Source organism: Orycteropus afer, unplaced genomic scaffold (assembly GCF_000298275.1).
Source record: "Orycteropus afer afer isolate SDZICR_OR568_19922 unplaced genomic scaffold, OryAfe1.0 scaffold00633, whole genome shotgun sequence".
Taxonomy (NCBI): domain Eukaryota; kingdom Metazoa; phylum Chordata; class Mammalia; order Tubulidentata; family Orycteropodidae; genus Orycteropus; species Orycteropus afer.
In genome coordinates, this window is record NW_006922220.1 from 288,354 (window position 1) to 295,124 (window position 6,771).

Here is a 6,771-nt window from a genome sequence, read left to right on the forward strand (position 1 = left end):
ACTTCTTCCTTCAATACCATTGGTTCTTGATGATATATGCCACCTCCTGAAATGGCTGAAGATTGACCAATTCTTTTTGGTATAGTGACTTTATGTATTCCTTCCATCTACTTTTGCTATTTCCCACACCATTCAATATTTTGCCCATAGAATCTTTCAATATTGAAAATTGAGGCTTGAATTTTTTTCTTCAGTTCTTTCAGCTTGAGAAATGCTGAGCATGTTCTTTGCTTTTGGTTTTCTAACTACAGGTCTTTGCAAATTTTATTATAATAATTGACTTTGTCTTCTAGAGCTGCTCTTTGAAATCTTCTGTTCAGCTGTTTTATCTTGTCTTTTCTTCCATTTTCTTTAGCTACTCTTCATTCAAGGGCAAGTTTCAGAGTCTCTTCTGACATCTATTTTTTTCTTTTCTTCCTTCCTGTCTTTTTAATGACCTTTTGCTTTCTTCATGAATGATGTTCTTGATATCATCCTATGATTCCTCAGGCTTTTTGTCAGTGGTGTTCAATGCATCAAATCTATTCTTTATATGGTCTCTAAATTCAGGAAGGATATAATCAAGATCATATTTTGGCTCCCATGGACTTGGACTTGTTTTACCTGTCTTCACCTTCAACTTGAACTTGCATTTGAGCAATTGATGGTCTGTTCCACACTCAGCTTCTAGTCTTGTTTTGGCTGAAGAGATTGAGCTTCTCCATCACATCTTGCCACAGATGTAGTCAGTCTGATTCCTTTGTACTCCAATTGGTGAAGTCTACATGGATAGCCGCCATTTGTATTATTGAAAAATGGTTATTTGCAGTGGTCTTGCATTGATTGTATCATTGTATCATTGATCTTGCAAAATTGTATCATGGCATCTCCAGTGTTGTATCATGGGATCTCCAGTGTTGTTTCTATCACTAAGGCCATATTTCCCAACTACTGGTAATTATTCTTTGTTCCCAACTTTTCCATTCCAATCACCAGTTATAATCAACACATATTGATTGCATGTTTGGTCAATTTCAGACTGTAGAAGTTGTTAAAAATCTTCCATTTCCTCATCTTTGGCTTTGGTGGTTGGTGTGTAAATTTGAATAATAGTAGTTTTAACTGGTTTTCCAAGTAGGCGTATGGATATTATCCTATCACTGACAGCATTGTACTTCAGGATAGATCTTGATACATTCTTTGACATGAGGGATGCCACACCATTTCCCTTCAATTTGTCATTCCCGGCATAGTAGATCATATGGTTGTCTGATTCAAAATGGCCAAAACCAGTCCATTTCAGCTCACTAATGCTTAGGATATTGATCTTTATGACTTCCATTTTATTTTCAGTAACTTTCAATTTTTGTAGATTCATACTTTGTATATTCCATATTCTGATTATTAACAGATGTTTGCAGCTGTTTCTTCTCATCTTGAGATGTGCCACCTCAGCAAATGGAAGTCCCCAAAGCTTTACTCCATCCATGTCATTAAGGCTGACTCTATATTGAGGAGGTAGCTTCTCCTCAATTGTATTTTGAGTGTCTTCCAATCTCCAGGGCTCATCCTCCAGCACCATATCAGACAATGAATATTTCAGGGCTGTATATCCATATGCACAGTAAAGCTAATGGGAAAAATTAGGATAACTTAGCCACAACCAAGTACCTTGAGGGAGTGAGTTGCTGGGCCTGTGGTCTCAGCACCATGATTTCAGGGGACACCATGCTCAATTGGCACAAAGCAGTACACAAAAGCATTGTTGTGCATCCTATTTCAGTGAGCAGTGACTGATATCATAAAAGCTGATGAATGGCTATCTAAGATGCAACTGTTGGTGTCCCCTCGCTGGAGCAAAGAAAAGTGAAGAAGGTCAGAGATGCATGGCAACAATTAGTCTAAGGGACTGAAAGACCAATGGAACCTCAGCCTACACAACTCTGAGACCAGAAGAATTAGATGGTGTCTGGCTACAAATGCCAACCACTTAGAAATGGATCAAAATCAGAGATCCTACTTGGAGAAAAATGTGGAATAAAATTCAAAGTTGTAAAAACACCAGGTTTACAAAACCAAAAAACAAAACAAAACTCACTGCCGTTGAGTCAGATCTGACTCAGAGTGGCCCTTCTTCGGGTTTCCCAGGCAGTATCACTACAGAAATATGTTGCCCAACCTTCCTTCTGAGGAGTGGCTGGTGGGTTTGAACTGTCAGCCTTCTGGCTAGCAGTCAAATGCCTTAGGCATTATGCTAAGATGCATGGAAACAATTAGTCCAAGCGACTGGTACACCATGTGATCATTAGCCTATACAACTATGCGCCACAAGAAGTAGATGGTGCCTGGCTACCACTGTTAACAACTCAGAGGGGGATCTATGAAGGAGATCCTAGATAGAGTGGGAGAACAATGTGGAACAAACTCAAAATCATTAATAATAATAATAAAAGGGCTAGTTTTGCTAGTCTGATAGAGCCTGATGAAACCATTGAGACTATGGCCCCTAGCACCTTTGGGTCTGGAATTGAACCCACTCCTGTGGCTTCCAGCTAAACAAAAGACAGGCATATGAACTGAACACTTACCTTAGGTAGATACATTCCTTAGAGATCTCAATCATGGGAGAATAGAAGATGCACAGGGAGACATCTTGGGGGGCAGGAGTGCATGGGAAGAAAGGACACTGGGAAGAGGTAACTATGGAGAGGCAGTGGGAGGGGAGCTATTACATTGTGGGAAGTTGCAGTCAATGTCATGAGACAAAGTGTATGTGAGCTGTTGTATGGAAAGTGAATTTGCTCTGTTAACTTTCACCCAAATCACACACACACACACACACACACAAAAGATCATGTTTACTGGGTGAATAGAGACTGGTGAAATCCTCTAGATATGACCCTTAATCACACTTTGGACCTGGAATTGGACTCACTCCTGTGGCTTAACTCTCAGCCAAACAACAGATAGGCCTGCAGCTGAAGAGTTACACCAGGGAGCTGTACTCCTTAGAATAATCAACTATGGGAGAACAGAAGAGCAGTATTTTTGCACATGGAGAAAACTAGGGAGTCAGAAGTGCATAGGTAAGAAGGACACAGAGAAAGAGTAAGCATAGGGAGGAGGTGGGAGGTGAGAAAGTAACAAGTATCATGAAACAAAATGAATCTGCTTTATAACATAACAAATCACAATAAAATGTTAAAAAAAAAAAAAAAATTCCCAGATGATGCCAATGGTTCTTGTCTAGGGTTCGCACTTTGAAAACTACTAGTGTAAAAACACTGGTTTTGATACTCTTTAAATGAATAAGCACACTCTCAACGCAGGGCCTTCCTATTAGAGTCACTTCACTGCCAGGAAGATTCTTTCCATAGGCATTTGCATGCAGTACAATGCTTAATGACGTGGTACAATGAATTTCTTTTATATGGCCTTTATAGGAATGACCTTGTAGATGCCACAAAATGATTGGCTGGGCCATACTCTTGCAAGAGATTGGTCAGTATACAATGTAAATAGTGGCTTGAAAATTTACCCAATAGGATTCAGCCCCTTGTAGTCCATTAGGGGATTTTCTGGTTGTGTCATCCTGCTTGGCTAATATAAAGGTTAACCCCACAGAGATTCGAGGGAACTTCATTACTATCAAGAAGATTCTGGAGTGATGTGTCCTCTAAACCTGGTGTTCCTGCCCTGAGAATCTCCTAGGCCTAGATGAAAAAGCTGTAACTCTGAAATCAGACAAATGGTGGGCTGGTTGGCCCACAATGAGAACTGGATGCAGATTTTTGCCTTCTCTAACAATTACCCACATAGGCTTGAGTATGCCCCATGCAACATACCTAGACCCTGGGTAATGTGGTGGAAGCCAGCATGCCCTTGGGGAGTGTGGGCATGGGTAGCATGGCAGCAAGAGAGAGGACCACAAAGCCCTGGTTAGTCTGGCTGGAGCCAGTGTCAGGGACCTAGAAGGGCACAGTGACAAAGGCTTAAGAGATCCTGTGCAGGGGTCTTTCATCCAGTGAGGAAGATCCTGAGAGGTCCAGTGGTGAAACCAGAAGCCTGAGGAGCCATGCAGGCCCCCAAGCAGTGTGGTGGTAGCTGGAGGCAATGGTGAAATGAACACCACATTTGAGCTGAACCACAGCAATATAAGAATGAACATGGGTAATTTGGAGAAGAATATGTGGTTCTCCAACACTTCCCTGTCAGTTTATTGTACTGTAGGGGCCAGTAATTTTTTTTTAATTTTTTATTGTGATTTCAGTGAAAGTTTTCAAAGCAAATTCATTTTCAATATAGCAGTTCATACACATTTTGTCTCATGACATTGACTGCAATTTCCCACAATGTAACAGCTGTCTTCCCACTTCCTCCCCATAGTTACCTCTTCCCTGTGTCCTTCTCTCCCATACACTCCTGTCCCCCAACTGGTATCCCTGTGCATACACTGAGTAGTTAGTATCTTGCTGTGATGCTAGAAGCAATGCCATCGGTATTTACAATACCAGCAGAGTTACCCATGGTGGACAGTTTTCAGCGGAGCTTCAGGCAGACTAGGAAAAAGGACCTGGAAATATACTTCCTGGGGGAAAAAAAATTAGCCAGTGGAAACTTATGGATAGTAGCAGAACAATGCCTTATATTGTGTTGGAAGATGAACACTTTAGGTTGGAAGGCACTCAAAATATGACTGTAACAAGTTGCCTTCTCAAAGTAGAGCTGTCTTTAATGATGTGGATGAAATAAAGCTTTCAGGACCATTTTTGCTCATGCAACATGATTGAAAATGAGAAAAAAACAGCCAGTGACATTCATTAGTAATTGGAATGTTGAATGTATGAAGTATATATCAAGGAAAAGAGGAAATCATCAAAAATGAATTGCTTGAAGATCTATATCCTAGACATTAGTAAGCTGAAATGGACTGCTATCAGCCATTTTGAATTGGTCAATCATATGGTCTGCTATGCCAGAAATGACAAACTGAAGAGGAATGGTGTTGCATTCATTATCAAAACAATCATTTCTATATCTATCCTGAAGTACAATGTTGTCAGTGATAGAATAATATACATACTTGTACAAGGAAGAGCAGTTAATATAACTATTATTCAAATTTACTCACCACTGTCTAAGGCCAAAAATGAAGAAATTTATTTTTATCAACTTCTGCAGCCTGAAATTGACCAAACGTGGAATCAAGATGCATTGATAATCACTGGTGATTAGAATGTGAAAATTGAAATAAAGAAGAAAGATAAATAGTTAGAAAATATGGTCTTGGTGATAAAATCTATGCCAGAGATCATATGATAGAATCTTATAAGCCCAACAACCTATTCATAAGAAATACCTTTTTTTATTAACACAAAAAATGACTATACACACAAACCTCAATGGATGGAATACACAAGAATCCAATTGACTACATCTGTGGATAGAGATGCTGGAGAAGTTCAATATCATCAGTCAGAACAAGGACAGGGCCAACTGTAGAAGGGAGTATCAATTACTCATATTCAAGTTCAAATTGAAGCTGAATGAAATTGAAAAAATTCCACAAGAGCCAAAGTACAACCTTGAGTATGTCTTGTCTGAATTTAGAGACCAAACCAAGAATAGATATGATGCATTGATTACTAATGACTGAAGACTAGAAATGTTGTGCAAGGATATCATACATGTAGAGAACGAAAGGTCATTAAAAAGACAGGAAAGAAAGAAAAATAAAAAATGGATATCAGAAAAGACTATGAAACTTGCTCTTGATCAGAGAGTAGCTAAAGTGAATGGAAGAAATAATGAAGTAAAATAGCTGAACAGATGCTTTTAAAGGTCAGCTTGAGAAATCAAAGTAAAGTATTACAATGAATTGTGCAAAGTCTTGGAGTTAGAAAACCAAAAGGGACAAGCACATTTAGCATTTCTCAAGAAATGCTAAGGAAGAAAAAATTCAAGCCTCCAGTTGCAATATGGAAGGATTCTATGGGCAAAAAGAGTGTCAAAAGAAGATGGAAGGAATACACAGAACCCCTGTACCAAAAAGAATTTCTCGATATTCAACCATTTCAGGATATAAAATATGATCAAGAATCTATGGTACTGAAGGAAGAAGTGCAAGCTACACTGCGACATTGTGAAAAACAAGGCTTCAGGAACTGATGAACTACCAACTGAGATGTTTCAAGAAATGGATGCTATACATATGAATCTCACTGGAAGAATCACTTGTCTATGCCAAGTAACACTGGAAGAACTCATTTGTCTATGCCAAGAAATTTCAAGATAGTCAACTGACTGGAAGAGATCCACATACATGGACATTCCAAAGAAAGGTAATTAAATAGAATGTGGAAATGATTGAACAACGTCATCAGTATCACACGTAAACAAAATTTTCTGAAGATAATTCAAAAAATTTGCAGCAGTATATCAATAGGGAACTGCCAGAAATTCAAGTTGGATTCAGAAGAGAATATGGTACAAGAATTATCATTGCTGATGTCAGATGGATCTTGGCTGAAAGCAGAGAATACAAGAAAGATGTTTACTTGTATTTTATTGACTATGCAAAAACATTCGACTGTGGGGATTATAACAAACTGTAGATAACATTGCTAAGAATGGGAATTACAGAACACTTAATTGTGTTTGTATAGAACCTGTACATAGATCAAGAGGCAGTTGTTCAAACAGAACAAGGGGATATTACATGATTTAAAGGAGCTCTGGTGGCTTAAATTCAAGAAAGGTGTCAGTTTTGTATCTTTCACCTTACTTATTTAA